The sequence below is a fragment of the Cetorhinus maximus genome, unplaced genomic scaffold (genome assembly GCF_964194155.1).
Source record: "Cetorhinus maximus unplaced genomic scaffold, sCetMax3.hap1.1 HAP1_SCAFFOLD_3140, whole genome shotgun sequence".
NCBI classification, from domain to species: Eukaryota; Metazoa; Chordata; class Chondrichthyes; order Lamniformes; family Cetorhinidae; genus Cetorhinus; species Cetorhinus maximus.
Genome location: NW_027599065.1, coordinates 1 through 11,350, shown reverse-complemented (window position 1 = coordinate 11,350; position 11,350 = coordinate 1). Strand labels below are relative to the sequence as shown.

Below are 11,350 nucleotides of genomic sequence, written 5' to 3'. Positions count from 1 at the left end.
CCTGCTGCCTTATGCACTCTAAGTGCAGACAACCTCTCCAATACCTCCTCCTTATCCATGTTAAGCCCTTCAAGTGTCTGAATTACCTCCTCTCGCACTATGACACGGACAGCATCCTCTTCCATGCTAAAGACAGATGCAAGGTATTCAGTTGATACTTCGGCTTGTGTGTAAATATCCTTTTTTCCCTTTGGTTCGCTCATCATCCTTACTCCTCCTTTCTTACTATTTATATGCCATAGATTTCAGAGAAACATACATAGCCTCGGAGTTGTATAGACCCTTGGTGAGGCCACAGCTGGAGTACTGTGTGCAGTTCTGGTAGCCACATTATAGGAAGGATGTGATTGCACTGGAGGCGGTGCAGAGGAGATTCACCAGGATGTTGCCTGGGATGAAACATTTAAGTTATGAAGAGAGGTTGGATAGACTTGGGTTGTTTTCGTTGGAGCAGAGAAGACTGAGGGGCGACCTAATCGAGGTGCACAAGATTATGAGGGGCATGGACAGGGTGGATAGGGAGCAGCTGTTCCCCTTAGTTGAAGGGTCAGTCACGAGGGGGACACAAGTTCAAGGTGAGGGGCAGGGGGTTTAGGGGGGATGTGAGGGAAAACTTTTTTACCCAGAGGGTGGTGAGGGTCTGGAATGCGCTGCCTGGGAGGGTGGTGGAGGCGGGTTAGCCTCACATCCTTTAAAAAAGCACCTGGATGAGCACTTGGCACCTCATCAACATTCAAGGCTATGGGGCCAAGTGCTGGTCAATGGGGATTAGGGAGGTAGGTCAGGTGTTTCTCACAGTGGTCGGTGCAGACTCGATGGGCCGAAGGGCCTCTCCTTCACCGAATCACAAGAGTTTCTCCTCACCCCAGTCCTAAATGGTCCGTTCCACCTCCAGAGATTGTGACCCCTCCTTCTAGACCCCACCTCCCCAATCCAGAGGAAACATCATCCCTGCATCCAGTCAGTCCAGCCCTGTCAGAATTTTATATGTTTCATTGAAATCCCCCCCCGCCTCAATCTGTGAAACGGCAGTGAATTTCAGATGACCTTTGTTTGCTGCCAGTCTCTTCTCATACTCTCTTTGCTTTACACCTCCCCTCTTAACTTCCTCCCTTACGCCTGGCTCTCAATTGTATCTTCCACCCAAAATCTGTCATAAACTAATCTTAATTTCTATCTCCTTTAGTTACCCAGGGAGCTCTGGCCTTGCCTAACCTACCATTCCCTTTCGAGGGAAGAGACCTCGACTAGGCCCAGAATTCTCCTCCTGAAGTGATTTGGGGACATTTTGCCAAGCGGGAAGGCAGGCTGACTTTTGCCCCACTCTCAGTAAAGAGGTTTTCTCCTGCACCTTCTCCCAGTGCTGCTATCACATTTTTTATCATGTGGGAGACCGGAACTGTGCGCGGCGCTCCGAGTGTGGTCTAACCGAGGGAGATACGGAGACCGGAACTGTGCACGGTGCTCCGAGTGTGGTCTAACCGAGGGATACGGAGACCGGAACTGTGCACGGTGCTCCGAGTGTGGTCTAACCGAGGAGATACGGAGACCGGAACTGTGCACGGTGCTCCCAGTGTGGTCTAACCGAGGGATAGGGAGACCGGAACTGTGCACGGTGCTCCCAGTGTGGTCTAACCGAGGGATAGGGAGACTGGAACTGTGCACGGTGCTCCGAGTGTGGTCTAACCCAGGGGATACGGAGACCGGAACTGTGCACGGTGCTCCGAGTGTGGTCTAACCGAGGGATAGGGAGACCGGAACTGTGCACGGTGCTCCCAGTGTGGTCTAACCGAGGGATAGGGAGACCGGAACTGTGCACGGTGCTCCGAGTGTGGTCTAACCGAGGAGATACGGAGACCGGAACTGTGCACGGTGCTCCCAGTGTGGTCTAACCGAGGGATAGGGAGACCGGAACTGTGCACGGTGCTCCCAGTGTGGTCTAACCGAGGGATAGGGAGACTGGAACTGTGCACGGTGCTCCGAGTGTGGTCTAACCCAGGGGATACGGAGACCGGAACTGTGCACGGTGCTCCCAGTGTGGTCTAACCGAGGGATAGGGAGACCGGAACTGTGCACGGTGCTCCCAGTGTGGTCTAACCGAGGGATAGGGAGACCGGAACTGTGCACGGTGCTCCAAGTGTGGTCTAACTGTGGGGGATATGGAGACCGGAACTGTGCACGGTGCTCCCAGTGTGGTCTAACCGAGGGATAGGGAGACCGGAACTGTGCACGGTGCTCCCAGTGTGGTCTAACCGAGGGATACGGAGACCGGAACTGTGCACGGTGCTCCAAGTGTGGTCTAACTGTGGGGGATATGGAGACCGGAACTGTGCACGGTGCTCCTAGTGTGGTCTAACCGAGGGATAGGGAGACCGGAACTGTGCACGGTGCTCCCAGTGTGGTCTAACAGCATTTGATACAATCGCGTCTGATCCTCTATCCTCACCCCAAACCTCCCTCCCAGTGCCCAAGGATCTCTCCATCTCCAATTACCTCACCAGCTGGGTTGGAGCGTTCCAAAGATTCACCGCTCATCAAGCAAAGAAATCTCTCACTTCAGTCAGCATTCAACAGAACCAATAATAGTTGTAACACAGGAGGCCATTCAGCCCATCACACCTGGGCTGGATCTGAGTCACCCACCTAGTCCCACTCCCCATAACCCTGCCCGCTCTCCCCTTTCAGAGAGCAATCCAATTCCCTCTTGACCACACTCTCAGACAGTGCGTTCCAGATCCTAACCACTCGATTGACCCTGTCTCCCTCACACTCTCAGACAGGGCGTTCCAGATCCTAACCACTCGATTGACCCCGTCTCCCCCACACACTCAGACAGCGCGTTCCAGATCCTAACCACTCAATTGACCCTGTCTCCCCCACACTCAATGCGTTCCAGATCCTAACCACTCGCTGTGTGAAAAAGTTTCTCCTCCTGTCTCCATTGCTTTTTTTCCCAATCCCCTCAAATCTGTGTCCCCTCTAGTTCTCCATCCTTCCGCCTATGGGAACAGTTTCTCCCCCTCTACGCTGTCCCAGACACCCACCCCGTGATTTTGAACACCTCGATCAAATCTCCTCTTGACCCGTCACTCCTCCGAGGAGAACAGTCCCAACTTCTCCAATCTCTCCCCGTGAACTGAAGTTCCTCATCCCTGGAACCATTCTCGTCAATCTTTCCCGCACTCTCTCCAACCCCTTCACATCCTTCCCAAAGTGCGGAGCCCAGAACTGGACACAACACTCCAGCTGAGGCCGAACCTGTGTCTTATCTCAGCTCAACACACCCTCCCTGCTCTTGCACTCTCTGTCCCTATTAATAAAGCCCAGGATACTGTCTGCTTTATTACCCGCTCTCTCTCAACCTGTGTCTTATACCAGCTCAACACACCCTCCCTGCTCTTGTACTCTCTGCCCCTATTAATAACGCCCAGGATACTGTATTAACGCCATTGTTGATGGGATTGTGCCTTTTACGCTGTGTTGTGCGCCTGTCCTGCCACCTTCAAAATGTTTTGTGCATAGACACCCAGCCCCCTCCCTCTGCTCCCGCATTGCGTGGTCTCTCTCTGCCTTCCCCCCTCAACGAGACCAAACGCTACGTACTCCGCCGCATTAAACTGCACTTGCCGCTTGCCCGCCCACCCCTTCCTTCTCCCGGCTGCTCCCTGACAATCGACACAGGTCAGGGGGGCGTCACGTCCCCCGAGTACAGACACCGCGGGGCTCTCCTTTCGAGATTATACAGCCCACCCGACGAAAGGCAGGTTTCTCTCCTCTACTGAATCTTTTTTTTGAAAAAAATAAAAAATAAAAACCAGAAACGCCAAAGTTTCTTGCTATCAAAAGTCTCTTTAATGAAGCCTTGTACAGTGCTCGTTGGCCAGACAACGCACACACGAATGAAGGGACACAGACGGGAATCCATGCAGAGAGAGAGATTGAGATTGACTTGATGACTGAGCTCGTTGTGGGGTGGGAGGGAGGAGGGGGAAGGGAGTTGGTGGTGTTGGTGGAGAAGAAAGAGAGAGAGAGAGAGAGAGATTGACTTGATGACTGAGCTCGCTGTGGGGTGGGAGGACGGGGAAGGGAGGTGGTGTTGGTGGAGAAGAAAGAGAAAGAGAGAGAGCAAGATTGACTTGATGACTGAGCTCGCTGTGGGGTGGGAGGGAGGAGAGGGAAGGGGGTTGGTGGTGGTGTTGGTGGATGAGAAGAAAGAGAGAGATTGACTTGATGATTGAGCTCACTGTGGGGTGGGAGGAGGGGGAAGGGAGGTGGTGTTGGTGGAGAAGAAAGAGAGAGAGAGAGAGAGAGAGCGGGAGCGCAAACTCAAGCCGCCTCTTCGTCATCCTCCTCCTCAAACTCGCCTTCTTCCTCGGCCGTGGCGTCCTGGTACTGCTGGTACTCGGAGACCAGGTCGTTCATGTTGCTCTCGGCCTCGGTGAACTCCATCTCGTCCATGCCCTCGCCCGTGTACCAGTGGAGGAAGGCCTTGCGCCGGAACATGGCGGTGAACTGCTCGGAGATGCGCTTGAAGAGCTCCTGGATGGCGGTGCTGTTGCCGATGAAGGTGGCGGACATCTTGAGGCCCCGGGGCGGGATGTCGCAGACGGCCGTCTTGACGTTGTTGGGGATCCACTCCACGAAGTAGCTGCTGTTCTTGTTCTGGACGTTGAGCATCTGCTCGTCCACCTCCTTCATGGACATGCGGCCGCGGAAGATGGCGGCCACCGTCAGGTAGCGGCCGTGGCGGGGGTCGCAGGCGGCCATCATGTTCTTGGCGTCGAACATCTGCTGGGTCAGCTCGGGGACGGTCAGGGAGCTGTACTGCTGGCTCCCCCGGCTGGTCAGCGGGGCGAAGCCGGGCATGAAGAAGTGGAGGCGGGGGAAGGGCACCATGTTGACGGCCAGCTTGCGCAGGTCAGCGTTGAGCTGGCCGGGGAAGCGGAGGCAGGTGGTGACGCCGCTCATGGTGGCGGAGACCAGGTGGTTGAGGTCGCCGTAGGTGGGGGTGGTCAGCTTGAGGGTGCGGAAGCAGATGTCGTAGAGGGCCTCGTTGTCGATGCAGAAGGTCTCGTCGGTGTTCTCCACCAGCTGGTGGACCGACAGGGTGGCGTTGTAGGGCTCCACCACCGTGTCCGAGACCTTGGGGGAGGGGACCACGCTGAAGGTGTTCATGATCCTGTCCGGGTACTCCTCGCGGATCTTACTGATCAGGAGGGTGCCCATGCCCGAGCCGGTGCCCCCGCCCAGCGAGTGGGTGAGCTGGAAGCCCTGCAGGCAGTCGCAGCTCTCCGCCTCCTTCCTCACCACGTCCAGCACCGAGTCCACCAGCTCGGCCCCCTCCGTGTAGTGACCCTTGGCCCAGTTGTTGCCGGCTCCGCTCTGACCTGTGTGTGGGGGGTGGGGTGAGGGAAGGGGGTGGGGGGGGGAGAAATAAATGACAAAGACGGCGTCAGTCATCTCGACGTTGTGCGGTTGATCCTCATGTTCACACACACACACCCCCAGCCGTCAGCGTCCAGTGAAACGTCCCCGAGACCCCTTCACGGGAGCGATTGTCCAACACGGTCTGAACCCCACCTCCCCCCCCGGAGCCACATTGAGATATTAGGGGCAGGAGGCCCAAAACTCAGTCAGAGGGAGGTTTTCAGGAGCGTCTTAAAGCAGAGTAAAAAAGAGGCAGAGAGAGAGAAAAATAGAGGCAGCAGAGGGAGAGAGAAAAAGAACAGGCAGGAGAGAGAGAGAGAGAGGGAAAAAGAGGCGAGAGAGAGAGAGGGAAAAAGAGGCAAGAGAGAGAGAAGAGGTCTAAGGACGGAATTCCAGAGTTTAGGCCCCCCTCCAACACCAGGCAGCAGAAGGCCCGGCCGCCACTGGCGGAGCGATGGGAATCAGGGGGATGCTCGAGAGGCCGGAATCGGAGGAGCGCAGAGATCTCGGAGGGTTGTAGGAGGTTCCAGAGAGAGGAGGTGAGGGAGGGACTTGAACAGGAGGATGAGAATTGTAGGGGCTGGAGGAGGTTACAGAGATAGGGAGGGAGGGGCTGAGGGAGGGATTTGAACAGGAGGATGAGAATTGTCAGGGCTGGAGGAGGTTACAGAGATAGGGAGGGAGGGGGTGAGGGAGGGATTTGAACAGGAGGATGAGAATTGTTGGGGTTAGAGGAGGTTACAGAGATAGGGAGGGGGCGAGGGAGGGATTTGAACAGGAGGATGAGAATTGTAGGGGCTGGAGGAGGTTACAGAAATAGGGAGGGAGGGGGTGATGGAGGGATTTGAACAAGAGGATGAGAATTGTAGGGGCTGGAGGAGGTTACAGAAATAGGGAGGGAGGGGGTGATGGAGGGATTTGAACAGGAGGATGAGAATTGTAGGGGCTGGAGGAGGTTACGGAGATAGGGAGGGAGGGGGTGAGGGAGGGATTTGAACAGGAGGATGAGAATTGTAGGTGCTGAAGGAGGTTACAGAGATAGGGAGGGAGGGGGTGAGGGAGGGATTTGAACAGGAGGATGTGAATTGTAGGGGCTGGAGGAGGTTACAGAGATAGGGAGGGAGGGGGTGAGGGAGGGATTTGAACAGGAGGATGAGAATTGTAGGTGCTGAAGGAGGTTACAGAGATAGGGAGGGAGGGATTTGAACAGGAGGATGAGAATTGTAGGGGCTGGAGGAGGTTACAGAGATAGGGAGGGAGGGGGTGAGGGAGGGATTTGAATAGGAGGATGAGAACTGTAGGGGCTGGAGAAGGTTACAGAGATAGGGAGGGAGTGGGGTGAGGGAGGGATTTGAGGGAGGGATTTGAACAGGAGGGTGAGAATTGTAGGGGCTGGAGGAGGTTACAGAGATAGGGAGGGAGGGATTTGAGGGAGGGGGTGAGGGAGGGATTTGAACAGGAGGTTACAGGGGTAGGGAGGGAGTGGGTGAGGGAGGGATTTGAACAGGAGGTTACAGGGATAGGTAGGGAGGGGGTGAGGGAGGGATTTGAACAGGAGGTTACAGGGATAGGGAGGGAGGGGGTGAGGGAGGGATTTGAACAGGAGGTTACAGGGATAGGGAGGGAGGGGGTGAGGGAGGGATTTGAACAGGAGGTTACAGGGATAGGGAGGGAGGGGGTGAGGTTGGATGCTTTGTGGGTGAATTATCTACACAGTCGGAAAATGCAGCGGGGTTTGTAATCTCTGCTCCAAATCGAACGCCGGTATCAGTCCGATCTACGTTAAAACAATGTGGCATTGATGTTCTCCACAGAGATTGTGGTATCCCCCCTCTCTCTTTGGTTACATATTAACAGCGGTGAACAGGCACAGGTTCAGTGAGGATCATAAGCCGACCCAACACAGGCGCCAATTGTGGTCGCGATTCAGGCCCCGGGACTGAGCCACAGTCTCCGCCATCGCTAGCTCCGCCCGTGTCCCGGCTTGTCGGCTGTGGAAACCTTCGTCCCGTGCCCCTGTCCCTCCCTCGCCCCCTCCCTCCCTATCTCTGTAACTTCCTCCAGCCCCTACAATTCTCATCCTCCTGTTCAAATCCCTCCCTCACCCCCTGCCTCCCTCCCTATCTCTGTAACCTCCTCCAGCCCCTACAATTCTCATCCTACTGTTCAAATCCCTCCCTCCCTATCTCTGTAACCTCCTCCAGCCCCTACAATTCTCATCCTCCTGTTCAAATCCCTCCCTCACCCCCCCTCCCTCCCTATCTCTGTAACCTCCCCCAGCCCCTACAATTCTCATCCTCCTGTTCAAATCCCTCCCTCACCCCCCTCCCTCCCTATCTCTGTAACCTCCTCCAGCCCCTACAATTCTCATCCTCCTGTTCAAATCCCTCCCACACCCCCTCCCTCCCTATCTCTGTAACCTCCTCCAGCCCCTACAATTCTCATCCTCCTGTTCAAATCCCTCCCTCACCCTCCTCCCTCCCTATCTCTGTAACCTCCTCCAGCCCCTACAATTCTCATCCTCCTGTTCAAATCCCTCCCTCACCCCCCTCCCTCCCTATCTCTGTAACCTCCTCCAGCCCCTACAATTCTCATCCTCCTGTTCAAATCCCTCCCACACCCCCTCCCTCCCTATCTCTGTAACCTCCTCCAGCCCCTACAATTCTCATCCTCCTGTTCAAATCCCTCCCTCACCCTCCTCCCTCCCTATCTCTGTAACCTCCTCCAGCCCCTACAATTCTCATCCTCCTGTTCAAATCCCTCCCTCACCCCCTCCCTCCCTATCTCCGCAACCTCCTCCAGCCCTACAATTCTCATCCTCCTCTTCAAATCCCTCCCTCGCCCCCTCCCTCCCTCCCTATCTCTGGAACCTCCTCCAGCCCCTACAATTCTCATCTTCCTGTCCAAACCCCTCCCTCGCCCCCTCCCTCCCTATCTCTGGAACCTCCTCCAGCCCCTACAATTCTCATCCTCCTGTCCAAATCCCTCCCTCACCCCCTCCCTCCCTATCTCTGTAACCTCCTCCAGCCCCTACAATTCTCATCCTCCTGTTCAAATCCCTCCCTCACCCTCACTCCCTATCTCTGGAACTTCCTACAACCCTCCGAGATCTCTGCGCTCCTCCGATCCCGGCCTCTCGAGCATCCCCCTGATTCCCATCGCTCCGCCATTGGCGGCCGGGCCTTCAGCTGCCTGGGGTGGGGTGGGGTGGGGAGCAAAAGAGGTAGGGGGAACCCCAAGGTCTGTAATTCCCTCCCTCCACCTCTCCCTCCTCCCTCTTTGACCAAGATTCTGGTTGCCCATACCTCTAATATATCTCCTCCCGTAGCTCGGGATTCAAACCCCATCCAGGGAATATCCGCTCGCAAACCGCTCTGAGGGGTGGGGGGCTGCGTATCACCCCACTGCATTTACATAGCACCTGCAATGTCTTGCTATTCAGGGGCCTGTCACTTACCGTAGCCGAGGAGCTTTTAACCCTGCGTGAGGAGCAAAGTCTCCTTATCTGAGGAAGGATGTACTTGCTATAGAGGGAGTGCAGCGAAGGTTTACCAGACTGATTCCTGGGATGGTGGGACTGACATATGAGGAGCGATCGAGTCGGTTAGGATTATATTCGCTGGAGTTCAGAAGAATGAGGGGGGGGGGGGATCTCATAGAAACCTATAAAATTCTAACAGGACTGGACAGGGTAGATGCAGGAAGGATGTTCCCGATGGTGGGGGGAGTCCAGAACCAGGGGGTCACAGTCTGAGGATACGGGGTAGACCATTTAGGACTGAGATGAGGAGAAATTTCTTCACCCAGAGAGTGGTGAGCCTGTGGAATTCACTACCACAGAAAGTAATTGAGGCCAAAACATTGTATGTTTTGAAGAAGGAGTTAGATAGAGCTCTTGGGGGCGAAAGGGGTCAAAGGGTATGGGGAGAAAGCGGGAGCAGGTTATTGAGTTGGATGATCAGCCATGATCATAATGAATGGGGGAGCAGGATCGAAGGGCCGAATGGCCTCCTCCTGCTCCTAGTTTCTATGGGACGGGGGGGTGCAGTCACCAGGAATAATCCCAATACAAGCTGCACAGCTCAACGCACTTATTGGGGGTTTTTTTTTTAACAGAGTCACCCCTATTCCAGTCTTGTGCCCCTGAACACCATATGACCTTAAACCCCTCTGCTCAAGGGAGGGGTGGGAGGGGGAAAAACAACCTCAGCCTCTCCGCATGAACGGGAGTCCCCAGGGATCGTTCCGGTAAATCTCCGCACCTTCCCAGATTGTGACATCCATCCATCACGGAAGCCGAATGCTCTGAGTGTCATGGCTGCTGCATTATGATAGAGAGAGATGGAGAGAGAGAGAGAGGGGGAGGGGGGGTGCAGGGGTTGTGGGGGTGGGGAGTGCAGACCCAGAAGTGGACTCGACCCCCAACAGTCGAGGCCTAGCCCCCTTCATGCATCTTGCGCTTGGAGACAGAGTCAGGACCGCCGAGGGCGTACAAAGTCAGGGACTGCAGCTGTAGTTACAGCTGTGCAATATAGCAGCTCACCACAGGGCTGCCACTCGCATTAACTGGGGGGGTTATAGGCGGAGGGAGGGAGGGGGAACAAGGGAGGAGATTTGTCGGGGCTGGAGGAGGTTACAGAGATAGGGAGGGAGGGGGGTGAGGGAGGGATTTGAACAGGAGGATGAGAATTGCAGGGGCTGGAGGAGGTTACAGAGATAGGGAGGGAGGGAGTGAGGGAGGGATTTGAACAGGAGGATGAGAATTGTAGGGGCTGGAGGAGGTTACAGAGATAGGGAGGGAGGGGGGTGAGGGAGGGATTTGAACAGGAGGATGAGAATTGCAGGGGCTGGAGGAGGTTACAGAGATAGGGAGGGAGGGGGGGTGAGGGAGGGATTTGAACAGGAGGAGAAGAGTATCTTGACCTCCTGCTGAAAGTCACACCCAACCCCCCCCAATTGCAAGAGAGCACTGACCCAACCCCATTCCCTACCCACCCACCCCTGCTCTGTGGGGGTCAAGGGAGATGGAGGACCTCCCCATCACGTCAACAAACCAGCCTTCAATGGGGCGGTGGGGGGCTAGGTGCAGATTTACCAGCCCAGGACAGGCCAAACAGCCCCTTCTTCCACTGAATCAGCACGAGGGGGAGAGGGGGAGAATCTCGGCTTGTAGGTACTGGGTCCACACCCCCACAAACGCCCAAGGGGAAGGGGCCAATCGAACCAAGGGAGCAATCGAAGGATTCGATGGCTTTTGTCTGTCGCCCTGTGTCCTCTGGCTGGGGGGGGAAGAGAGAGAGAGAGAGAGAGAGAGAGAGAGGCACATTCCCCACCCAGAGAGGAGTGGGAAACTGGAACACTCTCCACCACCCCCAAACCCCAGAGAGAGAGAGAGAGAGAGAGAGGCACATTCCCCACCCAGAGAGGAGTGGGAAACTGGAACACTCTCCACCACCCCCAAACCCCAGAGAGAGAGAGAGAGAGAGAGAGAGAGGCACATTCCCACCCAGAGAGGAGTGGGAAACTGGAACACTCTCCACCACCCCCAAACCCCAGAGAGAGAGAGAGAGAGAGAGAGAGAGAGAGAGAGAGAAAATATAAAAAAAACAGGGGTGATTGCAATGGGTTAAACCTCAGGGCTGCGGACTGTGGGTGGGGGGGAGAGAAGGCTCAGAATTAGGCTGCGAGAATTAGCTGAAGCACACACACACACACACACACACACGTCTGTGTCTGGTTCCCTGCTGTGCCAAAACACACACACACACACAAAAACTGCTCGATCAGTGAAAGAGACGTGTGGTACATTTTTATGTGAAGAGATCACAAGCCAAGTTCGGGGCTGTGGTTGGGGGTGGGGTTGGGGCATGGTTGAGGGGAGGGGGTGGTGGTGGTGGGGGGGAAGATGGAGGCATATTCCGGC

General features: G+C 55.6%; 1 pseudogene across 1 annotated transcript; it reads right to left on the bottom strand.

Moving 5' to 3' along the window:
* Nucleotides 1-3,829: 3,829 nt before the first annotated feature.
* LOC144677837 (tubulin beta-4B chain pseudogene) lies at nt 3,830-5,382 on the bottom strand (annotated as a pseudogene). Its single transcript, XR_013575834.1, has 2 exons — nt 4,245-5,382; nt 3,830-4,062 (listed from the first exon to the last, which is right to left on the bottom strand). The product of XR_013575834.1 is annotated as a tubulin beta-4B chain pseudogene (transcript).
* Between the last annotated feature and the right edge of the window lie 5,968 nt (nt 5,383-11,350).